This window comes from Mus musculus, chromosome 3 (genome assembly GCF_000001635.26).
Source record: "Mus musculus strain C57BL/6J chromosome 3, GRCm38.p6 C57BL/6J".
NCBI classification, from domain to species: domain Eukaryota; kingdom Metazoa; phylum Chordata; class Mammalia; order Rodentia; family Muridae; genus Mus; species Mus musculus.
This window is the reverse complement of record NC_000069.6, coordinates 58,010,442-58,032,934: the sequence shown is the minus strand read 5'-3', so window position 1 is coordinate 58,032,934 and position 22,493 is coordinate 58,010,442. Positions and strand designations below refer to the sequence as shown.

General features: G+C 41.3%; 1 long non-coding RNA gene across 2 annotated transcripts in view; it reads left to right on the top strand.

Moving 5' to 3' along the window:
- The first annotated feature begins 1,221 nt into the window (after positions 1 to 1,221).
- The window catches only part of Gm40055, a 74,699-nt gene continuing 53,427 nt past the window's right edge, over positions 1,222 to 22,493 (top strand). Inside the window, exons 1-2 of one of the 2 annotated variants that reach the window (XR_003954486.1) lie at positions 1,222 to 1,728; positions 2,988 to 3,058. This is a non-coding gene — a long non-coding RNA (predicted gene, 40055). The remainder of the gene's footprint in view (positions 1,729 to 2,987; positions 3,059 to 22,493) is intronic. The other variant, XR_003954485.1, reaches the window with a different exon arrangement.

Here is a 22,493-nt window from a genome sequence, read left to right as displayed (position 1 = left end):
CCACTGTTACTGGATCACGGAGTCCTGCTACCCACTGTCTTTGCTGAACCACATTAGAAGCAGAGGTTGATGAGCAAAATAGGTTTATTCAAGTCTGAGCTTGGAAAAACGGGATAAACATTTTTTTTAATTCAAAGAAAAGTGTTTCCCATTAACAAAGGTTTATTGGCTTTTGTGGAGGACTCTGCCAGCATCATGGATAGCAGATAAACAATCTATCTCCACAAGGTGAGAAATGAAACTCAGGTCAGCACTTCAGCAGGCACTGGATCAAAACCTCCAGAGTCTGACCTCAAGGTTTATTCTTCTTACATATTTAGTAAGCACAGTAAAACTTTTGAAAAATGATTCCGCATGACAATTTTTTTTTTCAACAAAGGGTTAGGCATAGCTATATAGAAATTTCCTAGCAAAGTACCTGTGACCTCTTTTTTGTTATTATTACATATTTTCTTCATTTACATTTCAAATGCCATCCTGAAGGTCCCCTATACCCTCCCCATGCCCTGCTCCCCAGCCCACCCACTCCCGCTTCCTGGCCCTGGCATCCCCTTATACTGGGGCATATAATCTTCATAAGACCAAGGGCTTCTCCTCCACCTGTGACCTCTTTTCTTTCTTTTTTAAAATCATACTATTTTTATTGATTCTTTGGGAATTTCACATTATTCACCCTGTTCACACTTGCTTCCATGCTCTTCTATGTCTGCCCGCCCTTTGTGTCCTCCCCAGCCAATATAAAAAAAAAAAAAAAAGAAAAGAAAAGAAAGGAAGGAAGGAAGGAAGGAAGGAAGGAAGAAAAGAAGAAAGAAAGGAAGAAAGAAAAAAAAGAAAGAAAGAAAATATAAGTTCAATTTGTGTTATCTATATACTCACTGGAGTGTGACCAAACTCTAAACAGCCCACCTCTTAAATAGAACTGAGTCCTTTCCCTCCCACACCCAGAAACCATCAATTGTGGAGAACTACACTCAGCATTCTTATCATACTTTTTAAGAGTTCTCTTTGATGATTTCTTGTTTTAACTGTTAATTGGGGAGGGGCCAGATTTTGGGGGCGTGGGGGTCATCACAGAAGCCTTCCAACTGTGCATCTGCAGTCATTAATATCACAGTCAAAGTAGCTGTCTTGCTCTTTACAGTCCGTGGGAGCATGGAGCATGGAGCATGGAGCATGGAGCATGGAGCATGGAGCATGGAGCATGGAGCATGGAGCATGGAGCATGGAGCATGGAGCATGGAGCATGGAGCATGGAGCATGGAGCATGGAGCATGGAGCATGGAGCATGGAGCATGGGCATCCTAATGGTTTCTGGCCTCAGCACAGACCACAAACATGGCTGCTGGTTACAGTAGGGCCACAGACCTCAGAGGCAGCACAGGTGCCTCATATCAATATGTCTCCTGGTAGCAGCACAGCCCTCAGACATCAGATGGCCTCATGCTGCACCACAGACCATGGATCTCCTCTTGGCATTTGGTGGTAACATGAACACAGACGCCAGCTACAGTTGGACTATGGACCTGACATGGCCCTAGGAAGTAGCATGGGCCTGGACATCACCATGGCCTCCAGTAGCAGTGCCGGTCACTCAGATCAGTATGGCCTCCAGTGGTCCCGTGGCCCATGGACATCAACATGGATTCAGGTGGCAGCAGAGACCATGAACATCTACATGACCTTTGAGGACCCCATGGGCCATGAAGATCAACACAGACCCTGGCAATGGTAAGGCCACTATCTTTTCAATAAGAATGAATTCTATTGACTGATAAACAGTTCTCAGGGAAACAGCCTAAGGAGGAAGGATTTGTAATAAGGGTAAATTCTACTGATGGAAAGTGCAAAGCACACGGACCTCTTTCAAAAGAATGGGTTCTATTTACAAATAAAGCTCTGTATTAGGACCTAAACAATGCCTAGGATTGGGAAAGGCGGGTTTCAAGAAGGTTGACTCCATAGAATAGCAGATGTATCATCAGGTTGTCAGACAACATCCACTCCAGCCTTCTGGGTGACCAGGTGTTTGTTAGTCATTGTCTTCCTTTGAATAAAACGGGCCCTCATGTTTAACAAGTCTGGTTCCTCGAATGCTTTCTCTAAGTTGTACCTCATACAGGTGTTTGTTTGTTTGTTTTGTTTTGTTTTTGTGGGTTGATGATGTCATAAGCATTCTCTGTTGGAAACACAGATATATCTATTTGTTTTTTTCCACAATGTCAAAATTGTTATTGAATAGCAATACGTTTACAGGATACAGTGGTTTCATTGGCAACAATCTACCAGATAGTCCCATTTTCCCTGATAACCCTGGCTGAGGCAAAAAATGGGTTCTTTTGTTCTAATCTTAGTAAAAATAACTATTAGTAATAACTCTCAGACTTCACATTGCACATCACACAATATGCATGCATGCATGTGTTGCAGAATGGTTACAAAGGATTCAAGACATAAGGGGTTTCAAAGAAGACAGAGAATAAAACTTAGTGGCTGATAGAAACGCAAAGAAGTCTAGGTGGGGGTGAGATACTGAACTGGCTCCAGTGTACTGTAACTGCTATCAGTTAGACTATTGTCATTGGAATGAAGCTACATGGCTGAGTTCAGCTGCCAAGGCAAAGAGGTAGGATCAGGTTCAGATAGAGTAATGAGTGGATGGATGGATGGAGGTCTATGAAGATGGATGGGACAGGTAGACAGTAGTAGAACTGGCCATGCTAAAGGCAGCAACCAAGCTCAACTGAAGACCCAAGAGATAGTTGGGAGTTCTTTGTCAGTTGCTTTACATAGATGACGTGTCACTGAGGGCCATTTTCACTGCACTGTTAGGTGTCCATCTACTTATGGTAGATGAGAGAACCACTGCCTTTTCTTGGTCTGATGGGTCCAATAAGTTTTCAAGTCCAGTTTTCTTAATATATCTATATATTTCTACAGTACCAGTTCATACTGATAACTTTATAGAGTGTCACCTTTTCTATTCCCAGGAATAAGTAATTTATCAATTTACACCATGTGGATGCTGCTGGAATAAGATTCCATTCACAGATCTTATAAGGTACAGATTTATTGTATATCCTCAAAATGTAGTCAAATGGGTCAGACAGACGGCTCAGTGGATAAAGTTCCATGCCACAAAATATGATAACTTCAGCATGTTGTGAAATATACTTTGGTATAGGGGTATCTTTGGTGGCCTCAAGCCAAGGTGAATTCCCAAGAAATTATGTCATGCAATGGATCTGAGGTTTATTGCAAAGTATGGAGTGACGACCTGGGGAATGGATAGAGTAGATAAGGAGACATGTGGACAGGCAGACAGACAGATAGGCAGGAAACAAAGAGAGAGAGGTGAGGGCAGAGAGAGGAAGCAGAGAGGTAGAGGGGCACACACAGAGAACAGAGAGCAGAACGCAGAGAACAGGGAGAGAGCTGGAGTGGCGAGCAAGTCCTTTGATCCTCACCACACAGCTGGCATCTGGTGGTAGTGGCAGGTCCCTAAGAGCAGATCAGTGGAATTGCCTGTGTACTAGCAGAGCACAATCCCCAAGATCCACATGGTATAAGGAGAACCACCTTGTTCTCTGATCTCCACACATGCATCCATATGTAGACACACACACACATGCACAATCACACACACACACACACACACACACACACACACACACAGATAGATTGATAAAGAAAGAAAAATAATAAACAAATGTGATTTTCAAAAGTAAAAAAAAAATGGAGTCAATAGCTATTTGTGAAATTAAGTGTATTTGTGAGAGAGGCATAGTTGGGAAAACCACCATTTCACAAATGTGCAGCAGCTCAGGGCAGCACACAGCCTTAGCTCAACATCTATATGAGTTGTCTGGACACAGTCTTTGATTCTGTAAGACAGAGAATTGATCTACTTTTTTCTTGAAAATCAGTCTTTTTATCAACTTTTTACAGGAAGAAATTGTTCCACGCAACAAAAGGGGAAAGGAATAGAAACACTTCTTCCTAGAGTTTTAAACACTCAGTGAAAAGAACAGAGGAATTGGCTATCAAGGCTTTGTTTGCCTCACTTGTGGGGCCCATCAAGGGAAGGCAATTTCCCCCACCCCTGCTACTACATGGTTATTTTTTTTCTTTGCAAGTATGCTGTTTTCTCTTTAATTTTAAAGTCTGTTTTATTACAGTACCTCATATACTCATTATAAGGATAAATTAATTAGTGCTGGCAATGCACTTAGGGAACACACAGTTTGAGCTCAACAAACGAATAAAAGATTCACTCTTGGATGTATAGAGAGCTCAATAAATGTTACTATCCCCGTTCTCTTTTAGTTCCAGATGAGCCTTGGTGTTTTTACAAAATTATCAACTGCAACCACCCTATCAGGTAGCTTTCTATCCAACCCTTGGGTTAACCTCTCAGTTTAACAAAATGAAATAGTAATAATATAAATAAAACAAAGCCGGTAGGAAACAGTAGTTCACAGCTATAACCCTGGCACTCAAGACAAAGGCAACAAGGCCACCAAAATTTGAGGCCTGGATGACTTATACCAAATGAAAACGTATTTGGTACATAAGCAAGGCGATCCATCAAGAGCAGGGCAACATTTCTGGTGTCTGGAGAGCAAGGGTGGAATTTCAGAATGGCTCTCCAGGCATCCCAGCTTAAAGATGGTGGAGGGCACTCAACCCCAGCGGTGTTCTGAACTTTCAACATGGCTATTTTTCACTTTCAAAAGCTTTCTTTAACCATTGTATTCTGACACTTTCTTCAAGGCTAAGTATAGAGTAAAACATAACAGAGCAATGTACTCACGCTGAGCTGAAAGGAGCGGGCGTTCTCACCAAACCCGCTCACAGGTGTTAATGGTTTCTTTGTGTTTCTCCAGTGTTGTCTATCTATTCCGGAAGTGCTCATTTTGTCCTCTGACCAAATTATTCCACTACTGTCCTCCTTCCATGCCTCAATTTTTTTTTTTGCGGGGGGGGGGTGGGGGGGGTGGGGGGTGGGGTGGGGGGGGTCGGCTTCTATTCTGTGTTTACAATTAAGTGGGTCGTTGCAGACGATGGTGAGAGAGGATAATCAGTCAGTGCTAGAAATGGGAGACTTGTCAGAATGTTTTCTGACATGAAAATTACTCCCAAGAAAAGGGGAAATCGTTATCTCTGACCAGTACTTCAAGCATATCCACCAACCCAACCATTTGCTATAGAAAGAAGCAGTTCCATGTTCTTCTAAAAGCTGACAAAATTGAAAAGATGAGCTGGCTCTGTGGCAGTACACAAAAGCAGGAGCTGGGTGGTCGCCATTTTGACTAAGGCTCCAGTGGCCTTGAATATAATTTTGGGAGGAGCTGGCGGCAACTACCCAGTAATTGGCTATGCTATCATACACATAAGTATTCTAGAAGTTAATCACCATAATATTGGAGGTAGTGTTCTGGCATGGTTCCCAATACAAGCTATTAAAACTGCAAAAGAGAGGGGAAAACACAGAATTTCAAGTCACCGAGAGAAAAAAAAAAGCTGTGATTTATGAACATTGGGAACAGAAGAAATACGTAAAACAGTGGTTCTTGAGAATTAGATGTAATGCTAGACACCAAATCACAGATATAGAAAGCTCAGAGAGCATCCTATAGGGTGAATGGTTCCATAAAACTATACCAGGACCTGTTCTGGGCAAAATTCAGAGGGCAGAACAATGATGATGAAATCTTGATAGAAGCCAAAAGAAAGCAAATGATTCTGGCTAGCTCTCCCTTGGACATAGGCAACTACAATGCACATGGAAAGTCTTCGAATTCTTTCACCCCCTGATCTCTACAGGAGTAAAACCAAAAATGAGATCCACTGGGCTGGAGAGACAGCTCAGTAGCTAAGAGCTCTGGTTGCTCTCCCAGAGAACCTAGGTTTTCTTCCCAGCATCCATAGGGAGACGAATAACTGTCTCTAACTCTATTCTCAAGGGATCTGACACCCTCTTCCAGTCTTGTGAGTACTAGGCACACAAATGGTTCACAGACATACATGCAGGTGAAACTCCCACACACATAAAATTTTAAAAGGAAGATAATTAAGCCCACTTTCCCCCTTAGAAACCATTAAAGCAAAAAGAGGAGTGGAAATGATGTTTAAAGCATTGGATGAGAAAGTCTGGTGGCATCAAATTCTACAGGATATAACACCATCCTTCAGAAATAAAGGAGAAATGTAAAGGGTTCAGATATACAAAATTACAGAAAGCTGTTATTAGATTTGCCTCTCAAGAAATATTAATGGGGATTCTCTGAAGCCAAGTAAAATATCAGTTTAAAACTCTGACCTTTGTAAAGAAAGGAAGAGATTTAGAGAAGGAACCTTGTTCTTAATTAATCTATAAGTTAGCTATTAGTCAAAAATAGCAGCATTTCACTACACATTCACCATATATATAAAGTGAACACAGTGCAGGGACAGGACAGAGGGATTACAGGTACCCTGTTATTAACTGGCACTCATACTACTAATAATGGGTATAGCCAATTAATTTAAAGTGAGGGCATTGTAAACATATATTCAAATTCAAGAGTAATCATTAAAAATGTTCCAGTAGTTCATATGCTGAGAAGAAAAATATCCTAAGAGTTAAATAAAAACCTTTCATTCACATCACAAGAGGTGGAAAATGAGAGATACCCAAAAGCAAAGAGTAAGGGCACCAGGAAGAAACTAGATACAAACACGGCAGGCATTAACTATGTCATCATAGTTGATAGAGCCAACTACATCCACCAATACATTGAACTACATCATTTCAAGTGCCAGTGGTCTGAACACCTTCAAAAGAGGCCAGAGATTGTTGGGGTTGGTCAAGAAGTAAACCCCTCTCAAATATGAGTGTCACCATAGGCCCAGGGTTTTTTTTTTTTTTTTTTTTTTTTGCTCTATTGAAATGGAAATTGAAAACATTGTCTTGGTGTCAACAGTCCTGTGCTTAAGAGTGTTGGGACCCAATCAGTGTTACAGTCTGGGCTTGGAGCTTAAAGCTGCCACTTTTGGCTCCTGCTCAGAGTGTGGGAACTCTTGAGTTCTGAGTGTTACAGCTCCTACCTTGGAGCATCAGAATCCCTAATCTCAGTGTCATAGCTCAGGGCGTTGAAGCCCTCAGCTGTGACTGTTTCAGATGCCCAGCAGCCAGAGCTCAGTGGCCTGCTGGAATTCTTCTGGCCATCAGGGTTTGCAGTTCTTCCAAGCTCTCAAATCTTAGCAGTGCTACACCTTCCACAGAGTGGCTCTTTTCAGACATTGCGCTTTGCAGCCTCTGCTTCCTACCTTCTACCGTCTCAGTACTCCGACTGTCCTTTGCAGTCTCAGGTCCCCACTGACTGTGCTCCTACCCTCTCTCTGAAACTCATCACCCACTTTCTAGCTGGTGCTGTCAGGTATGTCTGCAGTTTCCAGCCCAGGGAGCCTTGTCTGCCATTTGTGTCACCAGTCTAGCTTGTTCTACATATTATAAAAAACCAAACCCCCCCCCAACCAAAAAAAAAAAAACCCACACCCACAGAGGCTTTCTGGGGCTTAGGTTGCAGCAGGCAGGAGACTGGCAGAGAGGAATGTCTCCTAGCCTTCTCCACCTACAGCAAGATGAATACTGCTTATATAGTAAGCCATCCATGTACACCATCTATGATGCGCAGGGACGGTGTTTTTCCCTGACCTGATTGAGCACTGCTGAGGCTAAGCCTGGGCAAGATGTTGGCTGCATATCTAGAGCAGCTGTCAGTTGGGTCATCTAAGTAGCATCTGAAGCTGACATGGGCAAAGCCTCCTTGAATGATTTAGAATATTTAGAGCAGCTGCAACAGAATCAAAGGCTTCCTGAGAAAAACCACAGTTGGAAGAGTGACCATAATGGCATCAGTGGTTCCCACAACTGGAAAAAAAAAATCTCCTCAGGAGCCTGTGGCTGGTTTGATGGCTTTCCTGGGCAGCAGCAACCAGATCGGATTCTTCCTGAACAGCTGTATGATGGCTGGAGCAGCTGTGTGATGGCTAGAGCAGCTGGGGCCCCCAGGATGACTGCTGCAGGAGTAGCTGCTTCATTGACAACTCATTATAGCCTCCACAGAGATGAAAGGACTGGACTGAAGTGGTTTTCTCAGCCCAGAGGGACATGCAGGAGCTATAGCAATTATATTCTGCAGCTCCAAGGAATACCACCTCTGTTTGACCTGGGGTGTCTTCCTGTTTTGCTTCTGCACAGCTGTCCGCTGGAGCTAACACATGGACCGGATCTGATGATTGTCAATCAAGTTTTTGTGTTGCCACTAACGGCTTCAATCACGTAAAAGGAAAAGAATATGGAGGAGTGTTTGCAATAGGAATTTAATCTGGAAATAATGTCCTTCTTTAGCAGATCTTACCGAACAGTGCTTAATCCCAGCCAAATGCTTTCAGAAGAGGAATCCACTGATCTGTCTCATAATTACACATGCCGATGAGAAATAAGTAGATGGAGAAAAATATACCACACCAACACCAAATAATGGAGTTTCTATATTCATTTCATATAAGGCAGTCTTCAGAGCAAGGGAACATACTATTACATACAATATAAGGATGAGTACTCAAGAAGACATATAACATTTATTATGCACATGTGTATGTGACTAATAATTGAGCATCCTAGTAACTGAAGCAAAAATAGAACTTTTGAGCAGAAACAGATTAAACCTGATATTGTAGTTGTAGTCTTTAGTATAAATGAGCAAATCCAACAAGCTGATAATCAGAATATAGTTGACTTTAACTGTACCATGAACACAGCTGTATAATTCTCATTTATAAAGTGCTTAGTCCCATAATAAAAGTACACATTCTCCTTCAGATTGTATGGAATATTTACCATTATAGGTTGACTGCACTGCAGGATATAAAGCATATCTCACCAATTTAAACGATAAGCAATCAGGACTGTGGGAATTCTTGTTATCATGAGACTTGGAATTCAGAGCCCATGCACTTATATAAAAAGCCAGGGCTGGTTAACCTAGAGCTAAATGGCCAGGAACAGGTGAAGTCCCTGAGCTTATTGGCCAACCAGCTCTAGTCTGCTGTAGCCAGTCAGAGAGAGCACTAGGTTCAGTGAAAGACCCTGTTTCAAAAAGACAAAGTGGTGAATGAGGGAAGACACTAAATATCAACCTCTGGTCCCTACACACACACACACACACACACACACACACACACACACACACACACCATATATACACATACATACCAGACAAGAAGTCATATACCATCTACTTTCAGACTATAATAGAATCGACAACTGAAAAGTATCTAGGAAGTCCACAATCCTGGGAGGTTAAACGACATATTTCTAAATAATACATGATCAAAGGAGAAATCTGCAAGATCTTTTTAAGTTTTTGAACTACATAAAAATAAAAATAATACTAAAATTTTGAAATACATAAATAGTCCATTGATGAATGTTTATGGTATTTTATAGGCATAAAGAGGAATTTTAACACAGGACTATGTTGTATAACCTTTCCCTGTGGAGACATGAACAACCATCTGTCTACCCCAGGTAGGGCACCAAAGAGAGAGAACAAAGCAATGGTTAAATCCAAGGTGCTGAACTGATGAGTTTGCTGGACTCATTATAGATGCACCAATAGCTGAGAGCAGGAGCTGTACTGAGCATGCCCCACGCCATCCTGGGTGACAGTCCATCAGGACTGTCACCTTCACAGACACTGCTTCCCCGAGTTCCAGCTTCAGTTAACCTTCTGCCCTCTATATGCTCCTCCATCTACCAAGACCTTGTGTAGCTGGTAGGCTGGTGAGAGTTGGGGTAGAATCCCAGGTCACACCCCCATGACTATTCCTCTTTTTATTTCTACTAGGGAGTGCTAATTGCCCCATACCATCACCCCTAGCCTAAGCTATCAGTCTACTGGCCTTCTTATTTCATTGTCATGACAATGTGGCCAGTTATCTATTTGCCTTATGTTCATGCCAGACTCACCCCTCTTCCTCAAAACCAAACAACAGACTATCAATATAAAATATACGAAGAACTCTTAATACTGAACAATAGGAAAACAAACAGCTCAATTAAAATGTGGGAAAACCTGAAAATGCAACTCACTAATGAAAATGTACATAGATAGAGTAAGCATAAAATAAGACCTATACCATCATGTATCATTAAACTGATGCAAGGTGTAGACAATGACACGTCTCACAACAACCAACTCTAAACACAGAAACACCACATGTGGTGTTCTGGGTGGTTTTTTATGTCAGTTTGACATAAGCTGGAGTCAGTTGGAAAGAGAGAATCTGAGGCTGAAAGAGTACTGCTCTAGACTGGTCTGTAGGCAAGCCTATAGTGCATTTTCTTAATGATTGTTATGGGAAGACCCAGGCCATTGTGGGAGCTATTAAGCAGCACTTCTCCATAGCCTCAACATCACATCCTGGCTCCAGGTTCTTGTCCTGTGTTCCTGCCTGGACCACCTTCAGAGGTAGACTGCATTGCAGGTGTGTAGAATGAAGCAAAACTTTTATTCTTAACCTGCTTTTGTTTGCGATGTTGTATCACTTCAATAGAAACACTAACTAGTAGTGTATGAGGGTAAAAATGTAGGAGAAAGCAACCATTCTCTCTCGCTAGCAGTAGGAACTGAAGAATCACAACCACAGGGGTTCTTCAGTGGCAACAAAGGAAGTCCTCCCAGAGATAGAAAGTCAATCTTAAAGCTTATATGAAACATAAACACTCCAATTAGCCAAACCAATCCTAAGCACAAAGCTGCAGGTGTGTCATCATACCTGATTTGAAACTATACTAGTGAGTCACAGTAACAAAAAAAATGGCACAGAACCAGAAATGTACATCTTATGAGTATTCTGGAGTGAATTTAGTAGTAGGCTAATAAGTCTTTGATTATTAGCCTTGCTGTAGCTGCTTCTGCTAATCTAGGACATCCACGAGCTACAGAGTCTAGTTGTTTGGAGAGATAGGCTATGGTTTTGGGAATGTCCCATAGCTTTTGGGGAGAATCCCTATTGTATGACTTTTCTTGGAGAGACATAAAAAGATATCTCTTTCCCAGATAGAGCACTATCTGAGTTACTACTAAGAGGAGCATGGTGACTCAAAAGGCAGCTCTGTCAAAGCCCATTCATGAAAGCTGACTTCCTGAAGCTCCTTACACAACTTGTATGCATGCTTGTTGGTCCTAGATCCCCCTCATACCCTTTACAGCCCTGCACAGATGGTTGTGAATTTTCATGAGCTTCTTGCACCTTGTACATTGAAGGGACAGAGATAACAGAATTAACTCTATTTTAAGCTGCTGTCCTTGAAAAAAAAAATCTACTGTTTGCTGTCCTTGAAGTGATATGGCCCCCACCCTTGGGCTCTGGGAAAGAGACCAACATTCCTTTACCCTCTCGTGAAATAACAAGGCTTAGAAACCCCCACTTGTGTTTTGTTTGTTTGTTTGCTTTTTTGTTTTCTTTTTAAACCCCCTTCACCTAGAGCTTGGAGTCATTCTCCTTCCTGTTACATCTTGAATAAAGACTCGTGTATTTGCATCAGATTTGGGGTCCCTGGTGGTTTCTTGGGGATCTTGTGAGCTGGACGTAACATTTCTCAGTATTCTGAATGTGAGACCAAAAGTGGGGTCCTGCATCCTCTTGGGGCTAGGGCTGCTGGGTGAGGCAGATGCGGGGAGTTTGACTGCACGGACCCTAGGCCACCGCAGGGCAGGCTTTGGACTGTGAGAAGCTGTGGGATCTTGCTCTGCTCTGGCGTGGGGGAAGGGCGCAGTCTGGGATTCCTGAGTTGGGCTCCAACTCAGACAACACTGGGGGCCGTGGAAGAGCCAGTTCTGGGGTCCCTGCCAGGGACGTCAGGTTCTCACTCTTGGACATCCCAGACGCTGCTGTATGTCATTGAAGAGCTGAGAATGGGTGGGGATACTCGGGCAGACTCAGGACCAGGGACCAAAGGGAAAAGGGTATAGAGGAGAGAGCTCTGGAAGTTCACCGTGGGGATAAGAGTCCTTGGCTTGCTCAGTTGGCAGCTTGGGTTGGCAGAAACCTTGGCGTGAGTGCAAGGAAGCTTCTCAGAGGGAGGTTAGACACGTGGCTCTTTAGAGGGAAACCTGCTCCATTGTTCCATCACGGCAGGTTCGGAAGAGCAGAGACAGTTCATGGTTTTAAGGTGTTTATTGTAGAAGGGCAGAGAGAGGGAGAGAGTAGAAAAGCAGAGGGCCATGCCCACGTGGAGAGAGGGGGGAAGGGAGGGCGGAGAGAGGGGGGAGCAAGTGAGCAAGAGTAAGAGGTTTCAGAGGAGAGCAATATTAGCAACTGGATTAGAGATCATTCTTGTAATATTTTGGCAAAGAATGTGGCTGCTTTTTGCCCTTGTCCTAAGAAATCCTCCTGAGTCTAAATGCAAGAGTTTTGGACTAATTTGACTTATAGATGAGAGTTCAAGATGTCCTAATATTGACTGTTTCATGTGTCTATTAGTGATCACTCTTATGCAGATCTACAAGGAAAAATAACTCATGATTACTACAAATAATATGAGGTACAGTTTAAACAGGATTCTAAAGGTTGAGGAGTTGAAGGAGTTGAAGGTTAAAGAGACGGCATTGGAACTGTTAGGAATCTGATCTGAAGATTCCCTGGATTCTGAATTATTGCATTATTGTTGCCCTAAAATTGACAATGCCCTTGATGAGACGTAGGAATAGCCTCTCTAGATGAGACTTTAGTAATATCCTCTCACAAATGTGTCTAACTTGTGGCCCATGGAACTAAGAAGAGCTATGAATATGAATATGTCCTAGTTTATTTTCTTCTGTTCTCATAAACACCATGGCTAAAAGCCAGTTGGGGAGAAGAGTTTATTTGGCTGACAGGTTTCAGTCCACCATTAAGGGAAACAATGAAGCCCAAGGTAGGACCTAAAGTAGAGTCCTTGGAGGAACTGGTCTTACTGCCTGTTCTCCATGCCTTCTTCAGCCAGATGGTAAGACCCAGGGCCATCTGCTCATGAGTGGCAATACCCACATACATTAAACAAGAAACCGCCCTATAGACTTGCCTGCAGGCAATGTGATAGAGGCATTTTTCTCATTTGAGATTCTTCCGTCCTAGATGACTCTAGCTTGTGTCAAGTTGACAAACAAAACAAAACAAAACAAAACAAAACAAAACAAAACAAAACATCAACAAACTGGCAGAGTGTCCCAACGCAAAAATCACAGACTGACTTAAAGCACTATGAGATTTTTTTTTTTCCTTCAAAAAATTTTATGACTCTATTGCATGATTCCTGGGCATAAACTTTGTAGATGACAAAAGATTGGGCACACCTGGTAGAGATATCATGAGTAATTCCCAGAGACACAGAAGCATAGTCATCTTTGTGAATCCTCGGTGATTTGGAGCTCTGAAATGATATCATAGAGATCTAAACATAAAGAATCTGAAGATCATTTACCTTTCCTTGTGCAAACTAAATGAAATTGAAAGTCTGTACTACAGTTAGTGTGCCTTCAGTGGGCTCAAACTTTCAGCTTTCTAAACTATCCTCTCATCAAACTGGATATCATACATTCTAATTTCCTTTTCTTGATATCATCTATTTTTCAAAGTGCCCCATTTATGTAAGATGCAGCCAAAGGGCAAGTAATTAGAGAAAAACGTTTGGGTACCCATAAATTTGTCTCCCTGTCTCACTTGTTACCAAGAAAAAAAAGTTCAACTGAAATATGGGACACTTCTTGACTTACCTCTAAAGCACTGGTGACAAGTGCCCCGAGCTTAGGTGGACAATTATCCTTCCAGAATCCTGATGGTCCTTCTCTGGCTAAGCCACAGCACATTTCCTTATTGTAGCTTTAAAGCTGTTGTAAGGGATATGATCTCTCAAGCACCATAGCGGTACACTCCTTTAATATCAGTACTAGGAAGGCAGAGGCAGGCATATCTCTCTGACTTTGAGGTTAGCCTGGTCTACACAATGAGTTCTAGGACAACCAAAGCCATGTGTCTCAAATTCTTTATAGATTTTGTATATTAGTCGTCTGTCCAATGTGGAGTTGTTGATCTTTTCCCATTCTGTAGGCTGCCGTTTTGTCCTATTGATGATGTCTTTGCTCTACAGAAGCTTTTCAGGTCCATGAGGTACCATTTATTAATTGTTGATCTTACAGTCTGTGCAATTGATGTTCTATTCAGGAAGTTGTCTTCTGTGGCAATGCATTCAAAACTATTACCTCTTTTCTCTTCTATCAGGTTCAGTATGTCTGGTTTTATGTAAAAGTGTTTGGTCTATTAGACTTGAGTTTTGTACAGGGTGATTGGTATGGGTCTATTTGTGTGTTTTTTTTTTTCACATATCAACATCTAGTTAGACCAGCACCATTTGTTGAAGATGTAATTTTTTTTGACTCATTTGATATTTCTGACTTCTTTTAATAAAAAATTAGATGTCCATAGGTGTATGGATTTGTGTCTGGGTTTTCAATTCAATTCTATTGATCAACATGTCTGTTTTTATGCCACTACCATGCAGTTTTATTGTTACAACTCGAGATCAGGATGGTAATACCTTCCAGAGTTCTTTCATTGTATAAATTGTTTCAGCTATACTGAGGTTTTTGTTTTTCTGTTTGGACTTGAGTATTGTTCTTTCAAGAATTGTGTTGGAATCTTGATGGGAATTGCATTGACTGTAGATTGCTTTTGGTAGAATGGCCATTTTTACTGTGAATTCTACTGATCCATGAGCATGGGAGATCTTTCCATTTTCTGACATTGTCTTCAATCTTTCTTCAATGACTTGAAAATTTTATCATACAGGACTTTCACTTGCTTAGTTAGAGTTAGCCCAAGATGTTTTATATTATTTGTACCTATTGTAAAGAATGTTGTTTCCCTGATTTCTTTCTCAGCCAGTTTCCCATTTGTATTTAAGATAGCAACTGATTTTTTTTTTTAAGTTAATCTTGTATCCAGACATTTGGCTGGAGGAGTTTATCAGCTGTAGAAGTTTCCTGGTAGAATTTTTGGAGTTGCTTATGTATACTATCATATCACCCCTGAATAGAGATACTTTCACTTCTTCCTTTTTAACTGTATCCTTTTTATCTCCTTTAGCAGTTTTATTGCTTTACCTAGAACTTTTTTTTAAAATATTTTTTTATTACGTATTTTCCTCAATTACATTTCCAATGCTGTCAGGGGAACGCCAGGGCCAAAAAGTGGGAATGGGTGGGTAGGGAAGTGGGGGGGGGGTGTATGGGGGACTTTTGGGATAGCATTGGAAATGTAATTGAGGAAAATACGTAATAAAAAATATTTTAAAATAGAACTTAAACTACTATATTGAAAAGATATGAGAGACAGATCAGCCTTGTCTTGTCCTTGGTTTTAGTGGAATTGCTTTGAGTGTCTCTCTTTTTCATTTGATGTTGGCTATAGGCTTGTTATAAATTGCCTCTATTATATTTAGACGTGTCCCTTGTGTCCCTGATCTCTCCAAGATGTTTATTATGAAGGGATATTGGATTTGGTCAAAGACTTTTTCACCATCAAGTGAGATGGTGTGTGCCTCCACATCTGTTTTGGTCAGGATCTGGCAGAGTCTCTCAGGAGACAGCTGTATGAGGCTCCTGTCAGCAAGCACTTCTTGGTACCTACAATAGTGTCTGGGTTTGATGTCTGCATGTGGGATGGATCCCCAGATGGGGCAGTCTCTGGATGGCCTTTCCCTCAGTCTCTGCTCTACTCTTTGTCCCTGTGTTTCCTTTAGACAGGAACAATTCTGGGTTAAAATTTTGGAGATGGGTGGGTGGCCCCATCCTTCAACTGGGGGGGGGGCGGCATGCTTAACCTCTGAATATGGTCTCAACAGGTTCTCCTTCCCCTTTGTGGGGTATTTCAGCTAATGTCATCCCTGTGGGTTCCTGGGAGGCTCTTGTTTCCTGGCATCTGGGACTTTCTGGTTGCTACTCCCAGTTCCCTATCTCCCATTGCTACACAACTCTGTTCAATTTCCTGACCCTCTGTATATCTCCTCCATCTCCTCCCATACCTGATTCTTTACCTTTTTTTTCACCCACCTGTCTTCCTCAAAGTCCCTCCCACCCTCTAATTCCCTTGATTATTTTGTTCCCTTTTCTAAGTAGAACTAAAGCATCCACTATTTGGTCTTCCTTCCTCTTGAGCCACATGTGGTCTGTGAGTTGTCTTTTGGATATTCCACACACTTGCCTAATATCCACTTATCAGTGAGTACCTACAATGTGTGTTCTTTTGCGACTGAGTTACCTCACTCAGGATATTTTATAGATCCATCCATTTGCCTGCAAATTTCATAAAGTCATTGTTTTTAATAGCTAAGTAGCACTTCATTGAGTAAATATATCATATTTTCTGGATCCATATCTCTGTTGAGGGACATCTGGGTCCTTTCCAGGTGTTGGCTATTATAAATATGGCTGCTATGAACATAATGGAGCATGTGTCCTTATTACATGTTGGAGCATCTTCTGGGTATATGCCCAGGAGTGGTATAGCTGGGTCCTCAGGCAGTACTATGTCCAATTTTCTGAGGAACTGCTAGACTGATTTTCAAAGTGGTTGCACCAGCTTGCAGTCCCACCAGCAATGGAGGAGTGTTTCTCTTTCTCCACATCCTCACCAGCATTTGCTGTCACCTGAGTTTTTGATCTTAGCCATTCTGACTGGTATGAGGTGGAATCTCAGGATCATTTTGATTTACATTTTCCTGATAAATAAGGATGTTGTACATTTCTGTAGGTGCTTCTCAGCTATTCAGTATTCCTCAGTTGAGAATTCTCTGTTTAGCTGTTCCCCCCCCCCTTTTTTTTTCTTTTTGGTTTTCCGAGACAGGGTTTCTCTGTGTAGCCCTGGCTGTCCTGGAACTCACTTTGTAGACCAGGCTGGCTTCGAACTCAGAAATCAGCCTGCCTCTGCCTCCCAAGTGTTGGGATTAAAGGCATGCAACACCACGCCCAGCTGTTTCTCATTTTTTAATAGGGTTATTTGGTTCTATGTCATCTAACTTCTTGAGTTCTTTGTATGTACTGGATATTAGCCCTCTATTGGATGTAGGGTTGGTAAAAAAATCTTTTCCCAATCTGTTGGTTGCCATTTTGGCAATGTTCTTTACCTTACAGAAGCTTTGCAATTTTATGAGGTCCCATTTGCCAATTCTTGATCTTAGAGCATAAGCAGTTGGTGTTCTATTCGGGAAAATTTCCCTTCTGCCCATGTGTTCAAGGCGTTTCCTCACTTTCTCTTCTATTAGATTCAATGTATCTAGTTTTATGTGAAGGTCCTAGATCCACTTGGAATTGAGCTTTGTACAAGGAGATAAGAATGGATCAATTTACATTCTTCTACATGTTGGCTGCCAGTTAAACCAGCACCATTTGTTGAAAATGCTATCCTTTTTTTCCACTAGATGGTTTTAGTTTCTTTGTCAAAGATCAAGTGAAAATACATGTGTGGGTTCATTTCTCAGTTTTCACTTCTATTCCATTGATATACCTGCCTGTCATTGTACCAATACCATCCAGTTTTTAATCACTTTGTTCTCTAGCACAGCTTGAGATCAGGGATGGCAATTTCCCCAGATGTTCTCTTATTGTTAACAGTTTTCGCTATCCTGGATTCTTTGTTATTCCAAACAAATTTGGGAATTGCTCTTTCTAACTCTATGAAGAATTGAGTTGGAATTTTGATGGAGATTGCATTGAATCTGTAGATTGCTTTCAGCAAGATGGCCCTTTTTACTATATTAATCCTGCCAATCCATGAGCATGGGAGATCTTCTCATCTTCTGAGGTCTTCTTTGATCTCTTTCTTCAGAGATTTGAAGTTCTTGTCATACAGATCTTTCACTTGTTTGGTTAGAGTCACACCAAGATAATTTATATTGTTTATGGCTATTGTGAAGGGTGTCATTTCCCGAATTTCTTTCTCAGTCTGTTTATCCTTTGAGTACAGACAAGCTACTGATTTGTTTGAGTTAATTTTATATCTGGGCACTTTGCTGAAGTTGTTTATCAGCTGTAGGAGTTCTCTGGTGGAGTTTTTGGGGTCACTTAAGTATACTATCATATCTGCAAACAGTGATATTTTGATTTCTTCCTTTCCAATTTGATCCCTTTGACCTCCTTTTGTTGTCTAATTGCTCTAGCTATTACTTCAAGTACTATATTGAATAGATAGGGAGAGAGAGAGCGTAGTCTTGTCTAGTCCCTGATGTTAGTGGGATTGCTTTAAGTTTCTCTCCATTTAGTTTGATATTGGCTACTGGTTTGCTATATATTGCTTTTACTATTTTTAAGTATGGGCCTTGAATTCCTGATCTTTCCAAGACTTTTAACATGAAGGGTTGTTGAATTTTGTCAAATGCTTTTTCAGCATCTAGTGAAATAATCATGAGGTTTTTTCTTTGAGTTTGTTTATGTAGTGGATTATGTTGATGGATTTCCATATATTCATCCCTGCACCCCTGGAATGAAGCCTACTTGATTGTGGTGAATGGTGGTTTTGATGTGTTCTTGGATTCAGTTTTTGAGAATTTTATCGAGTATTTTTGCATCGATAGTCATAAGAGAAATTAGTGTTTTGATTATAATATGGTACTGGGACTTTCTTTTCTGATGCAACCTTTTTGGTGTTACATATACTTCTTGTACCTTTATAGGCATGTTTTTCTTTAGGTAAGGACATTTTCTTTCTATGATTTTGTTAAATATATTTTCTGAGTCCTTGACTGGGATTCTTCTCCTTACTCTATTCCAATTATTCTAAGGTTTGGTCTTTCATGGTGCCCCAGATTTTCTGGTTGTTTTGTGTTAAGAGTTGTAAGCTTTTTTTGATCCATGAATCTCTTTCTTCCATTACATCTTCAACCCTTGAGATTCTTTTTTTCCATCTCTAGCATTCTGCTGGTGATGTTTGCATCTGTAATTCCTGTTCATTTACCTAGAGTTTCCATTTCCAGAATTCCTTCAGGCTGTGTTTCTTTATTGCTTCTATTTCCATTTTCAGGTCTTGAATAGTTTCCTTGTCCTGTTTGTTTTTTCTTGGCTTTCTGGCATTCTTTAAGGAATTTCTTGATTTCTTCCAGTTTTTATGTATCTTTTTTCTTGATTTCTTTACGGGATTGTTTTCATTCCTTCTTTGAGGACTAGCATCTTCATAAAAATGGTTTTAAGATAATTTTCTTGTGGCTCACATGCATTAATATTTAGTCTTGATGTTATAGGATAGCTGTGCTCTGGTGATGCCATGTTGCCCAGGCTGCTATCACTGTGTTCTCACTCTGGTGTTTAGGAATCTAGGGTTGGGCTGATTATAGGCCTAGGTGCTGATTTCTAGATTTGTCTTTGTTGGGTGAGTGTTTTGTTCCTTGTTCCCCACATCCCTTGACCTAGTGATCTTTGTGGCCTACATGTATGGCATCTTGCTTGACCTCTGATCCACTAGGGAGTCTTGGACCAGGTTCGGGACTTGATTTCTGGTAACTTGCTTGGCCTTTGTTGCAGAGGGAGGGGGATGTCTCTGTTGTTCTGACTGGTATGGCCTGCATCTGAGCATCTGGAGTCTGCTGGAATTGGCAGCAGGAGCCTGGCCATGGGACAGGCAGTAAAGTGGAGGGTACCAATGGAATGTGTTTTCAGGAACAAAGTCTAGGGAGTAGAGCAGTTCGGCTGAAAGGGTGGTCACTCACCTGTTCTTCTGACTGGTGTGGCCTGCCAATTTTCTGGTTTTTGTTTTTGTTTTTTTTTTAAGTTACATTATTCAGGTTCCTCATTAGGTCAGTATCCAGCATACGTAAGTCTCATAAGATGCATGGTTCAATGCATGCAACTTACATCAAGGTTTAAAATTCAGCAAGGTTTAAAAATTAACCAACTTTAAAAATTAAGTTTAAAAAATCATTCTGGGCGGGTGAGAGTGTGGAACACAGAGGCCAGCAGCTTCTGGACGGGGCGAGAGCCACAGAGCCTCTGAGGTGGCACCATTTCCGGCTCCAGACAACCGGCCACCTTCCTGGTGAGAGCACAGGGGTCCACCCGGCCCGAGAGGCTTCTGCCTCACGTTCCGTGGGGGCCACCTTGGTTCCGGGACTCCGCGGCGGGCAGTCTGCAGGCCAAAGCAACACAGCTTCTGGGAAAGATCCTGTTTTGGGCCTTCATCTTCGGCCAGGAGGAGGTCCAAACACCAGATAACTGTGCACCTCCCTGAAAGAGGAGAGCTTGCCTGCAGAGACTGCTCTGACCACTGAAACTCAGGGAAGAGAGCTAGTCTCCCTGGTCTGCTGATATAGTGTAACAAAATCACCAGAGGAACAATCTCTAAACAGAGACAACTATAACAACTAACTCCAGAGATCACCAGATGGCAAAAGGTAAACGTAAGAATCTTACTAACAGAAACCAGGACTACTCAACATCATCAGAACCCAGCACTCCCACTTCGCCCAGTCCAGGGCACCCCAACACACCTGAAAAGCTAGACCTGGATTTAAAAGCATATCTCATGATGATGGTAGAGGACATCAAGAAGGACTTAAATAACTCACTTAAAGAAATACAGGAGAACACTGCTAAACAAGTAGAAGACATTAAAGAGGAAACACAAAAATCCCTTAAAGAATTACAGGAAAACATAACCAAACAGGTAGAAGATATTAAAGAGGAAACACAAAAATCCCTTAAAGAATTGCAGGAAAACACAACCAAACAGGTGATGGAATTGAATAAAACCATCCAAGACCTAAAAAGGGAAGTAGACACAATAAAGAAAACCCAAAGTGAGGCAACAGTGGACATAGAAACACTAGGAAAGAAATCTGGAACCATAGATGCGAGCATCAGCAACAGAATACAAGAAATGGAAGAGAGAATCTCAGGTGCAGAAAATTCCATAGAGAACATCGGCACAACAATCAAAGAAAAAGGAAAATGCAAAAAGATCCTAATTCAAAACATCCAGGAAATCCAGGACACAATGAGAAGACCGAACCTACGGATAATAGGAGTGGATAAAAATGAAGATTTTCAACTTAAAGGACCAGCAAACATCTTCAACAAGATTATTGAAGAAAACTTCCCAAATCTAAAGAAAGAGATACCCATGAACAGACAAGAAGCCTACAGAACTCCAAATAGACTGGACCAGAAAAGAAATTCCTCCCGACACATAATAATCAGAACATCAAATGCACTAAATAAAGATAAAATACTAAAAGCAGTAAGGGAAAAAGGTCAAGTAACATATAAAGGCAAGCCTATTAGAATTACACCAGATTTTTCACCAGAGACTATGAAAGCCAGAAGAGCCTGGACAGATGTTATACAGACACTAAGAGAACACAAATGCCAGCCCAGGCTACTATACCCAGCCAAACTCTCAATTACCATAGATGGAGAAACCAAAGTATTCCACGACAAAACTAAATTCACCCATTATCTCTCCACGAATCCAGCCCTTCAAAGGATAATAACAGAAAAAAACCAATACAAGGACGGGAACCACGCCCTAGAAAAAACAAGAAGATAATCCCTCAACAAAACTAAAAGAAGACAGCCACAAGAACAGCATGCCAACTTTAACAACAAAAACAACAGGAAGCAACAATTACTTTTCCTTAATATCTCTTAATATCAATGGTCTCAACTCCCCAATAAAAAGACATAGACTAACAGACTGGCTACACAAACAGGACCCAACATTCTGCTGCTTACAGGAAACCCATCTCAGGGAAAAAGACAGACACTACCTCAGAGTGAAAGGCTGGAAAACAATTTTCCAAGCAAATGGTCTGAAGAAACAAGCTGGAGTAGCCATTTTAATATCGGATAAAATCGACTTCCAACCCAAAGTTATTAAAAAAGACAAGGAGGGACACTTCATACTCATCAAAGGTAAAATCCTCCAAGAGGAACTCTCAATTCTGAATATCTATGCTCCAAATGCAAGGGCAGCCACATTCATTAAAGACACTTTAGTAAAGCTCAAAGCACACGTTGCACCTCACACAATAATAGTGGGAGACTTCAACACACCACTTTCATCAATGGACAGATCGTGGAAACAGAAACTAAACAGGGACACAGTGAAACTAACAGAAGTTATGAAACAAATGGACCCGACAGATATCTACAGAACATTTTATCCTAAAACAAAAGGATATACCTTCTTCTCAGCACCTCACGGGACCTTCTCCAAAATTGACCATATAATTGGTCACAAAACAGGCCTCAACAGATACAAAAATATTGAAATTGTCCCATGTATCCTATCAGACCACCATGGCCTAAGACTGATCTTCAATAACAACATAAATAATGGAAAGCCAACATTCACATGGAAACTGAACAACACTCTTCTCAATGATACCTTGGTCAAGGAAGGAATAAAGAAAGAAATTA